General features: G+C 40.3%; 1 protein-coding gene across 1 annotated transcript in view; it reads right to left on the bottom strand.

The window, feature by feature from the left end:
- LOC147301134 (cytochrome P450 2J6-like) overlaps positions 1-23,153 on the bottom strand; it is a 147,699-nt gene that overhangs the window by 6,254 nt on the left and 118,292 nt on the right. The gene's annotated exons all lie outside the window — the stretch shown is intronic.

Genomic DNA, 23,153 nt, shown 5'->3' with positions numbered 1-23,153 from the left:
CACAGATGACTTTGATGAATGCACGTATGAATGTTTTTTCTCCCCTCTCTTGCCTGACAACTTTTCTTTCTCCTCTTTATCTGTCCTCACACCCTGCTCCCACCTGCTTGGCTCGGAGCACCCCACCCTTCCACTTTCCCTTTCTTTCCACTCCCTCCTCCCTTCACTTCAGTTGTGCTGCCAACTGCTCAGCCGCTCCACTCACACCACTGGCAGAGAGCGAGCCCTAATCCCTCACACGGCCCTCAAAACTGTGCCTGCTGGATCTCAGAGCTTTGGCGCTTCTAAAAACTTTCCATGAGAGAGACAGGAAGGATTGCGGGCTGACAAATGGACAAAGAAAGACCGACAGGCTTGCAGACAGACGGACAGAAATGGCAATTTTATACAATACTAAGAACACAAAACCCCAGAAGCACAACAGCAATGCAAGAGCCAAAACATTTTGTGTTCACACAACCATTACTGTGTGCGTTTGCATGCGTGTGGGTGGGTGTGCGCTTTAGTTTGTGTGTTCAGTCTGATCTGATCCCGTTATTTCTCTGAGGGTGAAGTTAGAGTGCAAGCATGAAGCACAGAGACCATCTAATGCAATAAGTCAATATTACAACCCATCACTGCACACACACACACACACACACACACACACACACACAGCACAAAATAGCCTTCCAGAAGAAAATGTGAACATTTTGTCTTTGCAGATCCTTTGAGTTTTATTATTCTCCATCATATTCCCTGTACTCACCACTGATGCACAGCTACAGTGGAAAAATTGTAAAAATCAAAGGAGGAATACTAGAATATGACCAGGAGGAGGTGATACATCAAAATCAACAACTGTTTATGCATCACTTTCAGCGCAACCCCACTTTAAGAGTGGGGGAGAATGCACTGTGACTTCACCCACAGGTTTTCCTACAAACACATGACATAATGCCAACATAACATTCGCTCATAAATTTTATAATTTGCAACATTAATAAGTAATTAAGTTAACTGATGATGACAACATTGCTCTATGGCTGCAAAACAACCAGCGCACATGAAGCCCTTGTTTGCATTTTCATTGTTGTACTGCAATTTTACTGCAGCAAAACAATGACAATAGTTGTTTTATTTTACTAAAATAACTATTTTGCAATCTTGCCATAAAGTGCTTCATGTTATTACTATATAATGTTTCCACTATAATGAAACCAGCTTATCAGTCAATGCATGCAAGCCTAACTAACAAGCTGTTAGCATCTATAGACTGTAGGGGCACGTCACACTGCAACACAAGTGGCTGTTCAAGGAGCTGTAACTTCTGTGTTGACTTCATTTTCCAACCAACACATTTATCAACCCAGACATGAGTCCGAATAGCTACAATAACGGGAACGAAACTCAAGTTGAACTGTAATTTTCCATTAACACCGGCCCTCTTACAAGAGGTAGGGTGCTCAGAAGCTTTGAAAAACATGACCTTTCAGTCAGTAGATGGATGTCTTTGAAACAGACCAGCCTATAGGTACTTGAGCAAAAGAGGAGAAAATAATCACCGTCACACTAGATGTCCATTCTAGAAAAAACATTATAGTACAATTAAAAGTTAAAGTGAGGACTCTTTTTTTATATAAATCTGTATTTGTTAGATTAAAAAAATCTTTAGATGAGCAAGAACTAGTCTTAGTTCATGTTTATGCTGTGATTTAAAAGGTTTAAGACTGGGGACTGGCACGATCTTAGGAGTTTCAGGCGTGTCAACCATCTTTTCTAGCACATCAAGATGTGACATAGTTGGGGTAGAGGTCAGAGGTCAAAAGTGGACCAGAGACAGATTTTAGTTTCATAATTATAGAAATGGCACACTTCGTATACACTAGATACACACAATGTGCTCTCACGCTAATAAATAAATACAAGTACAATACAGAGCAGCAATTTACCCAAGCCTTTCTGACACACACACACACACACACACACACACACACACACACACACACACACACACACCCACACACCCACACACACACCCTGTTGATCGCTGGCCTATCTTGGTTCTCTCACTTGCAGTAGCGCTCTCTTTCTAGTCTCTCTTGGCTTTACACACTCCAAAACACCAACACACACACACACACACACACACACACACACACACACACACACACACACACACACACACACACACACACACACACACACACACAGACTATTGTACAAATCTTCACAGAACTATTTAATACTGCAGTAACTTATATTAAGTAACATTTTATCTTTTACTATCAATTAAATCAATAGACTGATGTTTAACCAATGTTTGTGCTTTCATTCCTTTTTTTAACAGTGTGTCTTCTCTGTTTGTCCCTTTCTTGGGTGTCCTATGGTGATGTGGAAAAAAGTACACATCCTATGTCAGCACAATGTGCAGCAGGAGAGCAAATCGTGATTGATTTAGCCTCTGCACCAACACCCTGGCGCTGGAGATGGCAGTGACAGAGAGACTGAGGGTTGGGAGAGAGAGAGAGAAAATACATAGCGTTGTACCTGCAACTTCATTCAAACAATGTCAACACTAAACTATATTTTTGTTTAGTTTATATTTCAACCTCTTCAAATTCCCAGTCAAAATTTTCCATCTCCTGCGTGTCCCCAGTGATTTTCCCTTCTCCTTCTTGCTCTTATTTCTTTCCCACTCTGCCTCACTCTCTTTGTCTTTACCTCCCTCCTTTATCTCCTCTTGTCTTTCTGGCAGGAACAGTGGTTTTATTATCCAACGTCACCTCTGCCAGGTTGGGTCAGATACTGCAGTGGAGCTGTCTTCACTTGGCACTTAACATAGGGAGAGGGAGGAAAAACAGATACACAGCTGAGGGAAGTAGAGGGAGTGACACGCAGGTGGAGAGTTTATCCCTCTGCTGCACAATCTGTAGGTGTGAAGGTTCAGGCTTCCAGCCCAGCAAATTGTGTAAAATGTTTGTGTTTATGCGTGATTGTGTCTGCATAGATGAAGTGTGTCTGAGTAGTGTTTGCTGCAGCTCCACTTGATGAACGATGCGTCACTGTGGCTGTGGGCTTTCTGGGAAGAAATGGTTGACCAGACACAGCACGCCAATGCAAAAATGCCAGGCCTGGTCTCTACCGCCGGCTCGGAGGAGCCACAATCGATCCTGACAGCTCAGTGTGTCACCAGGTCACACTGCCACACTGTGGAACAAAAACAAAAAAACTCATTTCAATCAACTAAAGTGCACTTTTCTCTTTTAACCATTTTAAGGAGCAGAAGATTGCAATAAGAATACCTGTTCTGCTTTGTTCTTTCTGTCAATCCAGGTGCATTCTTAGTAGTCCATTACCTCAAGTTTATTTTGTACTTTCTGCTACAGCTACAAAGATTATGCCATCCTAACCAGATAGAAAATGATCTGTAAGAATGACTGTCTGATTTAGTTGCTTTAGACATTCCTTCTGTGCCTTTTTCCCGTCTGATGCAGTCGGGAAGTAAGAAAAATACTCCCCATCTGCACTGAGTAAATGGATGACCACAACTCTTACAACTGTTTCACTTCACAATATCTGCCAGACCAGTCTTTGTTTCAAAATCTAAAAAGTCTTTCATAGCTTAATAATTAAAAAATAATAAGCAGCATATTTGGTATGCTGTAGAGATCATGTCGGTCTAGGGGCTTGGGAATATTTTGGTTTCCTACCAGAGGATCTGTAAGAAAAGGCTACAGTAAGGCAAGTCTACGCATTTTGCTTTGAATGCTGCCTCTGCAACCCAGACCTGGACCCATGAATACATGGATGGATGAAGAATAAGAAAAATTAAAGTTCACAGTTCTCTAAATGCAGCTTATTTGCTCATATTTAAAGATGCATTGCTAGACGTCAGTATTTTGCAGATTGCTGTCAGCTGAGGTTTATTTTCGTATCCTTTCCAATTCACATGCACAATCCAAGCATGTTTTTGTGCTCACTTTATTTTTACATATTTCAACAACACATCAACTTTTAAGGTCCCAGTATAACTACCGCAATGGTCGCTTCGCTCGTCTCACAGTCACCAAATCAAGATTTGCATCCCATGGCTGACGCGCCAAGATCGACACATGAGGTGATGTCAAAATCAGCAAGCATAATGGTCTCACTAGCAATAAATCAGGAAATAAAAATGAAAAAAAAAAAAAAAAACTCCAGATATGTGCCAATAAAATATTTTGCAGCATTTTAAGTTTTTACACCTGAATGACCTCAAAAACTCTGGTCACCGTTCATCTTCAGTGAGTGTACGCTGTCAGCCCACTGTGAGCTGTCTATATACCAGATGTCCACATGAATGGAGTCCAGTACGAGACGATGAATCAGTGAAGCTCATTTATATCCGATGACATGGATACTCAGGTGAGTTGTTGATATCTTTAACTTCTCTGTCAGTAAGTGCTGCTGTTTATGCCACTATTAGCCTCAGCTAATTAAACGTTCCTTGAAGTGGATGTGACATTTGTGGACATTTTTGGAAATAAACTCTCATATTATGTGAAAATGTAAACAAACTGTTTATCATGCTTGAGCCTAACATCAGCTGGCATAATGTTAGCTTATAACCAGCTGTTGTTCTTGTTTAACTGGCTTAATATCAACTGTCCCGAGACAGAAGGGTTGCATGTCTAACCTGGTGACAGTACGCAACTGCAATAATATTATATATATGTATCTGATCTCTACTGCACACATATAACAAGATTTGACAGAAATACCACGTCCATCTCGCTCACCTTATTCAAGATAGAGGAGCAACATGCAAACTTCCACAAACCCACTCATATGTATTTTGAACTGATTAATTACTCAGGTTGGTGATATTGGATCAGGTTTCTGGAAGGTGTAATTACACAATATTCAATATATATATTTGAGTACAGCATTTTCGCTCATAAAATAACCTTAAAAACGACTGAGTGTACCTTTAATATTTCATATTTAAAAAAATAATTACAGCTAGAGCTGGGCGATATGAGATTTTTTCATATCACGATATGTTTTTTTCATTTCAGGCGATAACGATATCTATCACGATATAAGCCAAATAACTATATTTGTAAGATTTAAATGTGCCGTTGCTCACAAGTAAAATGTGAAATAATCAGCAGCTTGTTTTTATTTAAATATTTATTTCCCATAATAAGTTCAACAGGGTAGATGTACTTAAGGAACATGAGACTTTTTCAGATAAATAAAGGCAAATATTGCAAACTACACAAAAGGCAACCGCTAAAGCGTTTAAGTTTCAAAATAGAACACACGAAACAGACTAAATTGTCAATTCCACTTAGAAACAAAATATTAATTCTAAAAATAAATCTTAGTTTGTTTTACAGAAGAACAGACAAAAATGACTAACTGTAACAATATCAAATAAACTGAGAACTAAAAGGAAATTCTCAATCTCTCCTTGTTGTATAGCTGAGCTTTTCAAACAGTTTTAACAGTTACTTTAGTCTGACAAAAGCCGAATGACGAATTAGCGTTTCCAGTCAGAGACTGAGGCTACGTCCACACGTACACGGGTATTTTTGAAAACGGAGATTTTCCGTTTTCGTTTTAAAAAATAATCCCGTCCACACATAAAGGGAGAAATGAAGGAAAACGCTGCTATGAACATGCCAAAGCAGCAGGTGGCGCTAGATTCCTAACCGTGCAGAAATGTTGGCCAATCAGAAGTCTAGAAGCCTCGGTGGGAAAAAGTAAACAAAGCTGGGGCATAGAAGCAGAACCGAGTCGTATGTGTGGACGGACAGTAACTGTGTGTATATGTAAGCATTTAAACACTGCAGAGAGTAGAATGAACAGTATTGTAGAAATTCATTTCACCGAAACAATAACGTGGCGCACAGTGTGACGCATGCACCAGTTTATTGTATTTCCAGACTTGCTTTCGGCACAATTTACAGTGCACGCTACTCTGTTTTTTGTCAGACTTGAAATAGCCGAAATACCTTCACACTACGGAACTTCTGTGGCTCTTCCGTTCGACAATCTCTCCGGCATTGGAACCATCGTCTGTTTTCTCTTCGGTCACGCTCGGTTGATTTTTCTAGTCGGCACACTCATTTCCTCCATTACCCCGCTGGCTGCTTCCCAAACAAACACACGTGTGGCTTGGCACTTGTGCTGTACGTAACAAGTCACGCGACGTGACGCTGCGGCTGTGATTGGTTCGGCTCTGCGCTACTTAATTTGGATTGGCTGACCTTTTTTTTTTTTTTTAAGAGGACAAGAGCGGCGAGGTCTATCGCGGTAGCTTAATTTCTCTATCGAGTAAAAGTTATATCGCGATACATATCGTTATCGTTTTATCGCCCAGCTCTAATTACAGCCATTATGTATTGAAACTTTAAACTCATGAGAGAAATATTAAAGAAAGCAGAAACTGAGTCAATATTTAGACTTTGAGAACAAGCTAGTTTTGGGAAACTTATCAGAATGCAATACAGCAGCATGGAAATCACAGAATGTTATGGCCCTCGTATATAAATGCTGGTTTTGTTGTGCTCCTGTTCCCTTATTTCCATCTACGTTTGTCACGGCGGGGTGCGCCGATGTGTGTGGAAACAGGACCCAAAAGCAGATGATGACGAGGAATTGTAATGATTAACAGAAAGGTGAACCTTTAATGCGATGACGGCAGGGAAATGAACCAAGAGACCAAAAACAAACAGGCAAAACACTAAGAAACAAAATACTAAATGGTACTGAGACCAAAACCTAAACTATGACTGTGGTGGAAAAATAATAAACAAAGACCATGACTAAGACTAATAATACATAACAGATGAAAACTAGAACTATGACTGAGGTGAGGTAAACAGGCTAAGACCATGACTAAAACTGTGACCCTGGTGAGATAAACAGACGAACCGACAATGGCATGAAGAAAACAAAAGGCTTAAATACAGACATGAGGTGATCAGGGGAAGTGGGGACACATGGGGGAACAGCTGACAGACATAAACCTAATGACAGGACCAGGAGAGAAAGCTAAATACAATGAACAAAGAACACATGACATTGTCAAAATAAAACAGGAAATACTAACAACTAAACATGACAACACAACTCAACAGACCCAACACGTGATGAATAAATACCAAACCCCAAAACATAGAAAACCCAGGAACAATAACCAATAACTGCCTAAACTAAAGGCAAAATAGGAAATAACACAAACTAATAACATATCAAAAAATACAAAGAAAACTCAGAGTGCTGGGTCGGAGACCCAGCATGTGACAACGTTCCCTTTTCACTGTCCTATTGTTGAATGTCAGGCTACAGTGTTACATTTAATTACATCCCGTTTTGCTTTTTTCTTGTCTTTTTGAGGTTTTTAGCTCCTGCCCCCCACCTGTGTTTATCTTGTCTTATCTTCTGGTTGTTTTGTTAGATTTCCCGTGGTTGCATTGTCAGTGGCTTCCTATTTTGAGTTAATTAGGCTCTTTTTTTAAAATAAATTAATAAATCCACCTTTACTTTTTTTTTTCTATTAAGCGTTTCCATTGCTTGGGTCTTCCTTTGCTAGAGGAGACCTCCAACTCTAAGGTATTCACATTTCATTGCATAATCTCACAAGATGTCACTGTTTATGATACAAGAGTCAAAACATCTTTTATCATCATTTATGATAGGTGTCAATTCCATTAAACTACCTTTATGTAAGTTATTACATTAAGACATTATGCACCAGTGTTTCCACTGTGTTTGCCATTTTAATTACACACATCAAACAAGCAGCAGCCGACTGTTTAGTTGACAGTAACTAGATGGCTGTCACCTTCAGCCATTACAGCCAGCTGGGATATGTTGCTCTGGGTTTTTGTTTTGATTTTATCTTGCTCCTGAAGTGTGTTGCAATTATAGTTACAGCCAGTGAGGGTAACCTAGAGGAATACCAGCATTTTACAGGCAAAACTGGCTTTATAAAAACAAAACAATATTAATATTTTTAATTTGAGCTTTGAGTCAGAGCACTATAAAGCTGCAAACAATTAAATGAAAGTAGGGATTTCTGTTTGGAAGGAGCTTTAAATTCACTACAAAAAGCCTGTGGTTGATATCATTGATTTATAATCAGTGGTATACCGCTTTTAGATAAATTTCAGACTCCAACTCTCCCTCCCCCCACCCTCCTCATCTGACTTTCTGACCTCGACCTACTGCCCTGCTGCCCTCCTGCAGACCTGATGGAAAATCTCTCTAAATGCCCTAAACTTGGACCTTTTAGCAGTTTGTAAGAAGTCACATGAAGCAGGATTGTCACACCTGATTTGATTCTTGAAGCTAAACTCAAAGATCTCCTTACATTATGGTGGTTGTCAAAGGGGGAGGGTGGGGGGAGGGGGTGTATCTGTGCTGAGCAGCATCAGAAGGTGAACCAGCCAGATTAAACCTCAGAATAGCAGCTCAGTGTTCCTAGAATAGAGCTCATCTTCCTCCGAGACTAACAGCTCATTACCACAGGAATGCCTCCAAGGACCCACCCCAACCACCTCACCCTGCCTTCATCACCAAACCCCCACCCAACAAAATGACCTGTTGTTGGGTGGAGCATCCGCATTGTGACGTGTTTCTGTATGAATACACCTCCACCTCCCCTTCACCACTATTATCAGTAATCTTAAGTAACTCCCGTTCCTCCTACTTTTGTATTCCGCCTTTCTCTCTATAAGGATAGCTGCCACCCTTATCTCAGACACATGACTCTTCTGTCTTTCACCAGAATCCCCGACAACCACACACACACACACACACTCCCCTCCTTTGCCTCCGCTCCCCTCTGTCCCTTTGCAGGGTGGCTCTTGTCGACACCTTTCCTGATTTGGAAGCTTTTGATGAGAATTCCCCACCTCAATCTCTTCTGTTTCCCTACTTAACCCTCCCTGGGGCTCCTTAGATCTGCACACACTGACGCAGACACACACAAAAATGACTGGATCATGCCCAGTGCGTTGGCACGTACTGGAACATGAGCGTGCACACACACTTCGTTATAGCCTTAATGAGGTCTCATCATGTCTTTTACTCTCTCTCTCTCTCTCTGTCCTCTTCCCTCTCCCTCTTCTCTTAGCCCAGTGTCATAATTTTTATTCTGCTGCTCTACTGAGATGTCAAATTAAAACATTAGCTGAGACAACCATTTGAGCTCCTGAAAGACTTTAAATTAACATAACAAACTGGGTACTCTTTTGTCAGACTCACAGACTTTTCAAAGACACAAACAAACTCTGGCAGACTGACTAGCTCTCCCTATGAATGCAAACTATGTTATTTTATGCCTGGTTTGCCCCAACAATGTTTGTGCAAGGACACGCATTAATAAGGGTGTGAGTCTTCAGTGTGTGCATGTGTGCCTAACTGGGCAACCCCAAACCCCATAGATGGCCTCGGTGATATGGATGTTAGAGCAGTAATAAAGGGCATCCTTATAAAGGAAAGGGCCATGATGTGGAGGAGAATGCCTCATCATGAAGAAGTGGTTTTTCATGATTGATATGAATGCCTTGGCATACAAAAAGTACACTACAAGCATCATGGGTCACACCTGCCATCTGCTGCATCTCAGTCTCATTATTTGAACAGCCATGTCTGAGTGTGGACGTTAGTATGTCCTCTAACTTAAGGGTTTTAGAACAGAGTGTGGAGTCAGCATAGGTTGGTCTTATCCACACACTCCAAGGTAAAATATAGTTTTTATTAGTTCGTTTTTAGTTATTCTTTACTGTGGCTGTATGTTTAATTATATTTGTTTCCATGTAGTCTGGGAAAGGTGTCTCGTCTGCCCGTCCTGCTTACATGTGTCCCTGGTCTATCGTGTGTGTCCATGTGTTTCTGTAGCCCGTCATGTCTTGTTCCTTCTTTCCCATATCCCCTGTGTTTAAATCTTCCCCTCTCTCTCGTTCTCCCTCACTCCCTCTTTCTGTCTCTTGTGTCAAGCTTGCGTGTCCCAGTTTATGTCCCTCCATGTTTCCTGTTTTATTTTGAAAGTCTTGTGTCTCCATGTTCAGTGTGTGCAGTTTTGTATCTCCCTGTGGCATCATGTTCATTTGTGTCAGCTCTGTTCCCCATGTGTTTCCACTTCCCTCATTAACCTTCTGCGTATTTAAGTCCTCTGTTTCTCTTTGTTCATTGTTCAGTCGTCTATTTAATCTCGCTTAATGTCTATGGATAGTTTTCATGTCTTCACGCCCCTGTTCATGTTCATACTTTTGTCATAGTTTTCATGTCTAGCTCTAACTGTTTGCAGTTTGGTTTAGCTTTTGTTCTTTGACTTAGTTCCTTAAGTCCTTTTGTTTTCTATGTTTTGCTATCAGCCTAAATAAACATCTCGCTTTTTGTTACACTTCAGTTTTGTTTCCTGTGCGTCTGCTTTTGGGTCTGCTCCTCAAACACACCAGCTGCTCAGCCGTAACAATAAGACTTCCTATTTAGCATGAGACGTGCTTGGGCAGTGTGAATTGACCGTGAATTTATTTAATTTAATGATATTTAATAATTCTAAACATTAAAACATTTTTTTAAATATAGCGAGCACACATAGAAAGATTCAGACAATTGGGGTAACTGGGAATTTTCAGTTAACATATTAGTAATGTAGTGGATTGACATGAATGTTTTGCCAAGAAAATATCCTCCAGAATATTATAACAGCACCAGTGGCCTGAATGGCTGATACAAGGCATGATGACTCCATTTTTTCATGTTGTTTACACCAAATTCTGGCCTTACTATCTGAATATTGCCACAGAAATTGAGATCCTTCAGACCAGGCAGTTTTTTTCCTTTTCCTTTGTTTAATTTTGGTGAGTCTGCCTGGTGTGTTTTTAAGCACATGTACCCACACTAACAAAGTAGTTGGTGTGTGTGTGTATATACAATTACAATAGTATATGCTCATATTACACATAGCATGATAAGTTTCAAATATTGAGGTCGGCACATGTGCAAGTATGAACTGTGTTCTCTCAACACAGTGGTGGGAGCTGGAAACAGCACCAAAGCCTCAGAAACTATTGCCTGAAGTGTAGGAAGGCTTACAACTACAGATTAAAACAGGAAATGACTTGAACAATAATGAAAAAAAAAATCCAAAATCATGTAAAAGTATAAGCGTCTCAAGCACACTAGCTGAGTGTGTCCACTTTGTATTTTTCATCATTGAGTGGGTCTGCACGAAAAGAAACACCCAACAGGGGTAAGCTGTTTAACCTCAGGGAATGTAACGCATTTATGCTTACCTTGCATTTTTGTCAAAACACAAATAAAAGACAGATTCTTACATGCCCTTTTCTCAGAAACTGCTGGCTTAGCACTTTGCGAAGGCTGGTTTAGTAGCTGGGCTTGTGTGATGGATAGCCTCTTGATCCTGTTCCAGGTAGAGGGGTAGTCCGACTGCTCCCAGGAGACACTGAAAATAGCCAAGTAGAAGCCCACTCAAATGAAACTGCACACTGGAGCTCAGAAGGTAAGAGTGAGATGGACAAACACAGCGCCGTTAGTCCAAGCTCTTGCATATCTGTCAGCACAGAATGGCTGAAACACCAGCGCAACACTCCTAATGTAAAGTTTTCTTATTAACCAGCAGTTTTCTGGTATCAAGGGAATACCGTCATGAACTCAGTACTTTTACTCCAACCCAATTTCCCCTTCTGTCCAAGTCCAAGTGGTGTGTTGATGAGTTTGACTGCAATGTTTATCACTTCCCAGGAGAACAAAGAGTACGCCCACAACAATCCACCTTGAACATGCTTACTGCTAACAACCTCCCTAAAGACGACGCACGTTCACCGCAGAAAGATGACACAATTCAAGAAACACCCAAGAAGATATGGACTATTACATTATTTGCAAATCCGCCTTTATTTACTGTGATTAATGAGAAGGAGTTAATACCTACTTAAAACACAGAGAAAAACATTCACTTTCACTTCATGATCAAGTGATCAGACCTAGGGGTAAAAATCCTGTGACCCAAAAACAAGATATAAAAAAAATTAAAGGAAAAAGGAAAAAGAAAGAAAAAAAAGGAGGGTCAAATATGATACTGGAGGCTGCAGCTAAAAACAGCCCTTTATGGATCAATACAGGAGAGCAGAACAGAAGATGCAAGAAAAGGAAGAGAAGAAGTAGAAAAAAGAGGCGATGCAACTCTGCATTTCCTGCCATCCACATGAGCCTCCCTCTTTTCTGAAAGATGCCTTTCTATTGATCCAATATATGAACTCGCTCTCTCTTCCTCTCGCTCTGTGTGTGTGTGTCTGTTTTGTGAACCTAAAACCATCTACATAATCACATGGACACATGCCTCCGTGATGTAAATGATTCAATTTTAGGCCTAAAGGCACATATTAAAATTATGAAAAGGTTAAGGTTAGCCAAGTATGATAGTATGGTAAAGGTCAGAATAAACCTCTGGATGAATTCAAATCAGTGCCATCTGAAGTCATGGATACATGACTGTGTGTATGTGTGCATGCATGTAAGAGAGAGAGAGAGAGAGAGAGCAGATGCTTATATCTTTCGACAAGCCTGACTCAGCCAGTCTGAATCTAAAGTATGTTTGGAGTTTGTTTTTTGGCAATGAACTTCACTAGAAACCCAACAGCTTCACAAGCAAATTCAAATTTCTTCCCTACTAGAAATGTAATGTTCAACCGTAAGTGGTATTATTGCAAAGTGGAAGCATAACAACTCAGCTACAAAGTGGCAGATGAAAGTCACAGAGAGGGGTCGCTGAGTGCTGAGGCACATAGTACCAACGCTCTGCTGACTCACTAACTGCAGAGCTCCAAACATCTGGCAATAACATCAGAGCAAAAACTGTGAGCCTCGAGTTCCATGGCATGCATGTCCATGGCTGAACGGCTGCATGTAAGCTTTGCATTTCCAAGCACAACATATCGGATAAAGTGGTGCAAAACATGCTGCCACTGGACTCTGGATCAGAGGAAACCTGTTCTGTGGAGTGATGAGTTATGCTTCTCTCTCTGCCAGTCTGATAGACAAGTTTGTGTTTGGTGAATGGCAGGAGAATAGGACCTGCCTGGTTGCAGTGTGCCAGCTGTAAAGCCTGAGGTATGGGGTTGCTCTGAGCCAACACTGCAAAATCAATCTTTATGCCTGCCCTTACTAAGGCAATTTGGATAATTCTGTGCTTCCAAAATTGTGGGAACAGTTTGAGAAAGGCCCTTTTTTTTATTTCCCACTGTGCCTATTGCACAACGCAAGGTTCATAAAGGAATGGTTGGATGAGTTTAGTGTGGAAGAACTTGACCGGCATGCACAGAGCCCTGACACAAACTAGAACAGATTTCAAACCAGATCCTCTCACCCAACATCAGCGTCTAACCTCACAAATGCTCTTCTGGGTGAACGTCCAAACTTCCAAGAGACACACTCCAAAATCTTGCAGAAAGTATTCATAGGACAGTAGAAGTGGATATAGCTGCAAAGGGGGAAACCATCTGCGTATTAATGCCTATGGATTTAGAAAGGGGTGCAATTTAAGCTCCCATAGCTGTAATATGTAGATGGTCCAATACTTTTTACCACAGGTAAGTAGAAGAATGTCTCCCTACAGGGTGGAGACATGAACATGATATGAACTCCTGTCATAAATTTTAAGTCATGTTAAACTTGGCTTGTTGGCCTTTTTACAGAAAAGGAGATGAGTTCTTCTGCGATGAGAGAGATAACTCGTGACTGCAGGCAACAGTGCTAATGGATTTAGGACAGTGAGTGCCTTCGCAGTGGAAAGCATTTGCATGCTGGAGCGAATTGTAGTGTAAGTTACATCTACTGTATTCTTATATTCTCCACCCACCTACTGTTCAGCAAACACACCAAAGGAAATTAAAAAACCCAACAACAAATAAAAAATAACCACAAAAAATACAACAAAAAAACGAGTTGACGGTAACTATTCATCAATCAGGTATAAGATTATGACAACCTGCCTAATACTCTGCAGGCAGGTGGTCCCCCTTTTGCCTGGAGGCATACAGTAGACGCTGCCCCCTTGATGCATCATTAGTTGTCATAACCTTGTCACAAAGGAGAAAATAATTTAAGAAAATCTGGCAAAATATCTTAGTAAAGTGTACTTTACCACCTTAAATGAGATTAATGCATCGATCATTTTAACTCCTAGTTACAATTGCACAAAATTAGATCCCCAATCAATGCTTGAATTTAGTGGCAGATGACGATTTATAACTGATACATAATTGTTACGGCCCTAGCTGGGCCTCCTGATACTGCCCTTGTGTGGGTGTGTGGGGAACGTAACAATAATATACATCGATCAGGTGTATAACATTATGAGCAAAAGAAGTTCCCCCTTTTTCTGCCAAAACAGCCCTGATTCGTCAAAGCATGGACAAAGCGTGGTCTCCATGGACTGGTCTTGTTTGTCCACATATGTTTGATTGGACTGAGAAATGGGGAATTTGGAGTCCGAGTCAACACCTCGAACTCGTTCTTGTGCTCCTCAGTTATTCCTGAACAGAGATGGGCAGTAGCGTGTTACTTGTAACGCGTTACTGTAATCTGATTACTTTTTTTCGAGTAACGAGTAAAGTAAGGGATTACTATTGCAAAAACGGTAATTAGATTACTGTTACTTTACCGTAAGCACGCTGCGTTACTGCGTTACTAAAACTGTGATTTTCTTGCGAGAATGTCTCATGACAATGACGTAAGCGAGCGCGACGTTCGTGACAACAGCTGTGTGCAGATCAACAATGGATAATATATCGAGTGCGGGAGAGAGTATGAGCGTGCAGCGTTTAAAGCGTGGAAGTACTGACCTTACTTTGAGTTTGATTCCATAAAAAGTGACAAAAACATTAGCGTCCGTTGATCACTGCGTGGGAAGAAAACTTCTTTTTACAGCGAAAAAAACCCCTTAACTTCCGAGCAAGCACCGAGTGCGCAACGACGTAACGTGAAATTCAGAGAGAAACTCGCGGATTCTTCAACTGCGGCACACCTGCACCAGGGCAAACCTCCGCCTACGCCACTCCTGCTTTATAGGTGAAAATAGAGCAAAAGGACCGCTAGTCTTTGATGTTATTTATTTTCTGCTGTGTTTTATGTGCATCTATTTGACAGAGTGAGTGTAAACACAAAAAATATTTTATTTTATGTGCTGGAATGTGTAGAAAATAGGTTTAAATGTTAAACTACTTTATTCAAGTCAGAGAATGTTGCATATAATTACATTTTTGCTTGATGCATAAAGTTAAAAGATTAAAACTGATAAAACAAGTTTTAAAAAGAGACTTTTCCATTTGATTACATTTTGTATGATGGATTATGCAGATAAAGTAGAATTGGGCTGAAAGATCTATCGCTTTATTACCGATTCAGGTTGTAAATCGTGTTTTTAAAAAGTAACTCAGTAACTAAGTAACTAAGTATTAATTACTTTTGAAAATGAGTAATCAGTAAAGTAACAGGATTACTTTTTGGGGGAAGTAATCAGTAATTAGTTACTAATCAGTAATTAGTTACTGATTACTTTTTCAAGTAACTTGACCAACACTGTTCCTGAATCATTTTTGATTTGTGGCAGGGTGCATTAGACTGCTGAAAGAGACTAAAAACACAGCTAATATTGTAATAGTAACAAAAAATTTAGTCAGTGAGGTTAATTTTACACTTTAAACATCTCAAAACATTTCCAACGTGTAAAACATGATCATTCTCGCCTGGCCACGCAGTGATCAGTGCTTTCTTGGCTGTAAGAAAGTCCTCAGTGGAGGAAAAGTCAAGAGATAACTGAAGAATACAGAATTTATCTTCTGGAAACCATGAATGTGTGTACATTGTCCTCTCATCTGAAGGTCATGGTCCAATTGGATGATTTTCTGGTCTGCATGTTGACGGGAGATCCCCAAACTGAATTAACTGTGTATGAGTGTTTCCATGAAGTGATTTAAATGGTCACTCTGTTCAAATACAGTATAATCACTTCCAGTCGCTCCACTAACATTGCTAGAAATAGTTTAATAAAATCCACTAGACAACCCACCCAATCAAGTTACTAAATAAATAATCAAGTTACTAAATGATCAAGTAAGCATCTTGTACAAACTCTAGCATAAGCTGACACTGTATCCATAACTTTAAAACTCATTTTCTGTAACTTTCACATCAAAGTCATCTGTAATTTAAATGCTCAAACTGGTAACTACTTTGCAAGGCCTGCCAGCTAAATGTAGGAGTAGGCAGAGTGGTTTCTCTGTGTTGTGTCAGATTCAAGCACTCTCAGAAGTGCTCTCCAGCTGCGTTCAGCACAGGCACTCTATTTATAAAAAGTGCATTGAGGCGTGGGAGGAGAGCATTATGCTGTGTCAATATTTCAGATGGTATAAACCTCGACGATGTGTTACTCAAGTAAGTGAGTAGAGTGGAGATGCCTGTGTGTCTGGCTACACACAAGGACATACACGCACACAGTGGCCTGGCCTATAATCGTCCCTATTTAAATTGCTAATTTCCTCTCTCCCGCAGGTGCCTAACTGTGTTTGAAACTAAATTGCTCGTCATAGCAGGTCAATCTGAGCCTAATGAATTCAGCTGTTCTCCCATTACACTTATTGACGCTGAATGGCGAACGACAGGTGCGCTGAGTACTCAAGAGCTTGAAAGCAAAGCCTGCAGCCTCTTCTTGCCTTCTCAGTGGGTGCAGATGAAGTTCCACATCAGCCTGTGAATATTTAAGCATTTGGCTTGAATAAGATTTGACCAGCGAACATCTCCATTACTGGGGATATTTTACTTAGAGGTGATCATTGGCTCACTGACACCACACAACTAATCAGACTAAGTCACCAATCCCCAGAAGCTCCACATCAGCCCTGTTCTGACTTTAAGGACAAACACTGAACAGGATTTTGCTTTGTGCATATGCATGAAAATCAATTTAATTATGCTGGATTGCAGCCATACAGTGCAGAAGCAATGCTGCTTCAGAATGGAGCTCATTTACATAAAAATAAATCACAATGCACAGGCACATACGCATACTCCTAATTCCCATATATCATGTTGAATGCAAAACACCAGATTTAGCAAAGTGGATGTTAAATATAAATATAAACATGTGATTGTACCACCTAATGCTTTAGGACAATATTTCTGTGGTTTATCAAGTTTTACTTCTAGGTTAAAACACTTGTGCACAATCAAACTCCACACAGGCTTTTCTTTTTGTTTGCAGGTGACTGGCATAATACATTTTAGGTCCAGTATTGTTGCAAAAAGTCTATTACGTACACTTTAGAACTAGAAAAATGTTCCTTCTGCCGATTCAAAACAGTTAATGATAATTATGAATGAGTCCCATCCAATACGACAAACTGGGAGGACACAGGAGGACACCGCAGAAAGATGATCAAACTATTTTCTCTACAGTTCTACCTCCTTCAAAAAATCCTTCACGCATGTAGAAAGAGAGAACAGAAGAAGAGGAAAAGTGAAAGGCAAAGCTGAGGTGAATGATGTAATTGTTTCTCCTTGTGTTTCAGAGAAACGCATTAAGAGGCCTTACTCATACGTGGCAGATTTAGAGTTCATCAGCAGCTGTGATGTAACGCTTAATGCATAGCTATAAATTAGCTGATAAACACATATGTGTATGAGAGCATTAGTAGAGAGCAGAGATGGGCAGTTACTGTAATCCGATTACTTTTTTCGAGTAAAGAGTAAAGTAAGGGATTACTATTGCAAAAACGGTAATTAAATTACTGTTACTTTCCCGTAAGCACGCTGCGTTACTGCGTTACTAAAACCGTGATTTTTTTTTGCGAGAGTGTCTCATGACAATGACGAGCGCGACGTTCGTGGCAACAGCTGTGTGCAGATCAAAAATGGATAATATAACGAGTGCGGCAGCGAGTATGACGTGCAGCGTTTAACGCGTGGAAGTACTAACCTTACTTTGAGTTTGATTACGTAAAAAGTGACAAAAACATTAGCGTCCACTGATCAATGCGTGGGAACCCTAAACGTCCGAGCAAGCACCAAATAAGCTGCCGCTGGAATGTGAAATTCCAAAACCACATTCCAAAACAGAGAAACTGCCGTACTGCTGCGGCACACCTGCACCAGGGCAAACCTCCACCTGCCCCACTCCTGCTATACAGGTGAAAATAGAGCAACAGGACCGCTGATTCTTTGATTTTATTTATTTTCTGCTGTGTTTTATGTGCATCTATTTGACAGAGTGAGTGTAAACACAAAAAACTATTTTATTTTATATGCTGGTATATGCAGAAAATAGGTTTAAATGTTAAACAAATTTCTTCCAGTCAGAGAATGTTGCATATAATTTAATGTTTGCTTGATGCATAAAGTTAAAAGATTAAAACTAATAAAACAAGTTTTAAAAAGAGACTTTTTCAATTGATTACATTTTATATGATTGATTATGCAGAAGAAGTAGAATTGGGCTGAAAGATCTATCACTTTATTACCTATTTGGGGGATAAATCATGCTTTAAAAAGTAACTAAGTAACTAATTACTTAATCAGTTATTAATTAAGTTAATCAGTAAAGTAACGGGATTACTTTTTTGGGAAGTAATCAGTAATTAGTTACTGATTACTTTTTTCAAGTAACTTGACCAACACTGGTAGAGAGCAGCAGACCAAGCATATGAAGCATGGAGCTCACTGCAATCAAACAATAGAAAGCGAGGAGAAAGGAGCGAGAACACTCCCCACCACGAATCGAAAAAGTACTGGTGGTTGCCAACTCCACTCCTCAGACTCCTAGTAGACGTGCGTATGGAGAAAATCCTACTTCTTCCTTCAGAAAACTTGACCTCTGATCTTGACCTTGAGGTTGAGGTCACCAGGATTTGAACTCATCTGAGATTGCACCTATACTATGAATTTCAAAATCCTACATTGTCTCGTTCCCGAATTATTGCATTCACAAATTTGGGTGTCTACCCTGCCCTCCCACCCGCCCAGTGGTATGACAACAGCATCAGATATTTACGGTTGAGGGGTAAAAATGGGTGCAGTATAACTTTCCTCACCACAAAAGAGGAATCAATCACTGCTCTTGTTCATGGATGTGAAGTATTATTTGGATTTTCAGACACCTTTCTCCTGGTTTGGTGCCATTTTCCACCAACCATGTCATGTTCAAAGTCACCTTAATTACATTTCTTCCCCATTCTGATGATCGGTTTGAGTTTCAGCAGGTCATCTCCATATAAGGAAAATAGGAAATAATGGCTTTGACTTCATCTTCGCTGGCTTGATATGAAGAGTTTAAAAAAGCCCCGACTCTGACCTTAAAGCAGAACTATAAGACAAGGACAATAAATAGTAGCTCGCTCCTCATTCTGTAAATGTCGAATCCATAACCAATAAGATGCTCTCATTTCTTTCTCTCACTTAAAAACACATTTAGGGTTTTTGCTGCAGACTCGATCTGGTATGAGCAGCAGTTCATGCTGATGGCTCACGATAGCTGTTTTTGGGCTGAAGCATAACAGGCATTACTGAGTCTTTCTATTTTATCTCTGCTCCTGTGCCACTAAATTTTATCTCCAGTTTTTTTTTCCATAACTGTTGCTAGTAACCAAAGCAGGTTCATCCAAGATTTATAAAGGCCTCTTTTACTCCCAGAACTGAAGCACTGCTGTGTGTACTCCACAACAGCATAAACGTTCCATCTCAGTAGACACAGGAGAGTATTTTATATTGTAAATGACAACCACCCTCCGTTTCGTTTTCTGCTTCTTTTTTTTGTGAGGCTGCATTCCTCTTTTATGGTTCAAAGGCTGAAATATATCACTGTCTCAAGGAAATGAAGTTAATCTAAAAATGTGGATTATGTAAGGGGAGTCTTAGCTCGAGCTAATCCTCTGCTGTCTGCCTGCCACCCTGTTGCGTGATGGCTCGGTTATTGTGGAGATGATGCGGTGTCAGGTGAACGTTGTTATGTTGTTGTCCAAAAGAAACAGAAATATTGCCGTTGCAATATCTTTAGCCTCACATTCAATAAATCTTAGTTGTTGTTGTTGTTGTTTTTTTAAGTTTGCATATACTTGGATTTACATAAAAATAAATGATGGCAATACTTAAGTACATGTGCAAGCAACCCGATGGCATTTAGCACAAATGAAGAGTTTGCACACAGACAGATCAGCCAAATTCTCCCTTTCTGACAAACTAAATGTACACACTGAGATGTTCACTGCACTTTTACAGCTGGGGGAATTGAGCAGGTTTGCTAATGATGCAATGCACCTGATTTATTGATGTTTTAAATAGTACTTGTGCTTATTTTATTTTTTGTTGTGTAAAGAGGGTGGATTTCTAGTCTATTGCAGGTGGTGTCTGATAAGACAATTGGGCAGTTCTCCACTTACCCACCTCCACTCGCTTTCTCTCTCAGTATTCCCTTCTTCCCCTGCTGACCACTCCCTGTCCACAACCATTGGACTGCACAGGCACAGCTAAATAACCAACTGGCTGCAGGGAGAATTCTGATGCAAAAGACTAGTTAATTATGCTAAGCCAAGAAAGTGATAAGGAGGCGGTTTTAAAAATTTTAAACCTCCTAAAACACACAGATACACACCGAGGCAGTGTGGTTTAAAGAGAGGCAGACCTTTTGAGGAATAAAGTGAGACTATTTCGTCAGAATAAGCAAATATGGGATGTGCAGGAAATGGAGAAGAGTTATAATTAGGATCCTCCCCTTTTCTCATAAACTTCAACCTCGGTTATTTAAATGGTCAGTGTTAAATTCTCCCTTTTCTTTCTCAGTTTCAGAATAGCATAATAAACATTAAATTCAAAATTCCACTAAATTCTCTAGATGCCGGTCCTTTCCTCCCCCCACTCGGCTTTCAGTTCCTCCTCTGTTGCTGGTACTCTGCTGCCCTTTCCCCTCTCCTCTTGTTAGCTTATGTCTGTGGGCGGATAACACTGCTTCACTGATCCACAACTCATGAAACACCACTCATTTTTTCCTCCTCTTTTTCATCTCTGCCCAAAACTATCTGAGATTCAGATAATTTGTGCAGCAAACACATTAAATTACAGCCCAGAGTTGTTTTTCCATCTTTGGATTTTAGAGGAGCAGCATCCAGTATACTTTTAGCATCATTCCTCCTTGCAGATATATTCATAACTTATTTTATTTTTGAACTATTTAGAAAACTATGACAGATCTGAGAATCTGGGTGCTTCATGTTCTTGTTGATGGTTTTTGTTCGTGTTGTTGTGAATCATGAAAAGGGTTGGTTTTTTTTTTTAAACCATTTTACTGTTTCCAACAATCAAATCTGTTAAACTCAGTGAAAGTCCAAAAACTGCCTGTGTAGTTCTGCAAAAACACTGGAAGCATGAGAACCTGCTGGTGCAGTTCTGCCTGCAGTTCTGCCTGCCAACACGATCTGCAATGTGCTTTCCTGCAGGATACTGAACAGACACGAAGGGAGAGCTTGATCATCAGGAGTATCTCCCTACATCCCGCTTGCTTGTCTTTTTGCTTCATTTCAGACATGCTCTGCTCCATATATGTGTTTTTTGCCAGCTGCAGAGAGGTGAGGCATACTACTCACCTCTAAGGACTCAGAAACCCGAGAGTTGGCTTCTCCCATTTTTTTTCACAAAGAAAATTACCCCTGCACCTCATCAGAATGACTATTCAGAACTAACCAAAGATGGAAGGAAAGAAGAGAAAATATGCTAGAAAAGCATCATTCTGCTAATGATTTCTGTGCTTGCTTCAGTTCTTGGTGTGTAAATTTGTGCCAAATATATCACCCGTGCTAAACATCTGCATCTGCAAATGTAGCATGCAGAATTTGCCTCACTTCAGTACAGCCAAAGATAAGTTACATAACTTTGCTTCACTAACTTTAACAGTAACTTGTCTTCTTGATCAAATTCAGAATTCAGAAAATCAAATGTTAGAAGCTCACAGTATGTTGGGCTGAGAAATGAAGACCCCTCCTAAAAAAAAATGACACAGAGAAAGCAAGAAAAGGGGAGAGTGAGGTGGGATGGGATGGAGTAACAGTGGTGGGGGAAAGAGGAGCGATGGAGTATCTGTGGGAGTATAATTAACTCCATGGTCTGGCTCTCTGCAGGCCTGCGGCATACTGCTCTGAAATGCTGATTCAGTACACAGATAGACAGAATAGCACAGGCGGGAGAAAGGGGTGAGGAGAGAGAGGCAATAAGAGCAAAGGAGAGTAAAGGAGTCAGGGATGGGGTGTTGGATTGAGCATTAAAGAGGAAATTAAGCAATAGAGGGCTCAGTGGAGTAAAAAAGTCACCAAAATTGAAAGTAAAACATAGCAGAGAGTACAGCCGTTTAACTAAGAGTGAAAGAGTTGTCTGAGATTCACTGAGCTGTGTGCAAATGTATACTTCATAATCTGAGGCAGGTTATCTGCAGTCAGTACTTGACTTTATGAAGTGCTGAACATTTGCAGATGCTTCAGAAACAGCAGCGCAAACCCTCAGCCTCACGACAACAGCGACACCTAGAGGCGTAAGTGTAAACGTGACCTGGACTGAACCCGTACAGATGCAGTTAACCCCTCAGTGCACATTAGATCCTGTTGTACTCATTTCTCTTAAAAATAAACAGACAGGAGCAGATAAACCTGACAAAGTGAGAATTCTCGGGATCACAGTAGCATGCTGGGTGCTCACTCAACGTCACCGAGGTTAGTCACAGTTAAAGGTAGTCAGTCTGTCACCAGGCAGGTGGGCAGAGGCTGCTCACATCTATAATGCATCAGCTGAGTGTCAGGTAAACTAGAGACAAGGACAAAACAATGGAGGGAATGAATACTGGAGACAGATAACTGGATGGACTTTTTTGTTTGTTTGTTTGTTTTAACAAAATAATAATTTCTGACTTTGTGCTGCAATATTCAGCGTTGATTTTCTGCAAGTAGGTTCATTCAGTTTGAACTATAAACTTAAAGAAAAAGTCCTGTAACAAGTACACTGTTCTGGAAAAAATTACAGATGTGATCAATATTTTTCTCAAAGCCCTGCACAAAGACTGCATGCATGGATGGCATATATACAGGTTTACATCCTTCTTGGATCCAGAAGGAATATAT

This window comes from Aulonocara sp. 'chitande type north' Nkhata Bay, linkage group LG23, assembly GCF_057382095.1.
Source record: "Aulonocara sp. 'chitande type north' Nkhata Bay isolate Kocher_YH1m ecotype deep benthic linkage group LG23, A_spYH_male_GT1.1, whole genome shotgun sequence".
NCBI lineage: Eukaryota > Metazoa > Chordata > Actinopteri > Cichliformes > Cichlidae > Aulonocara > Aulonocara sp. 'chitande type north' Nkhata Bay.
This window is presented reverse-complemented; position numbering and strand designations above follow the sequence as displayed.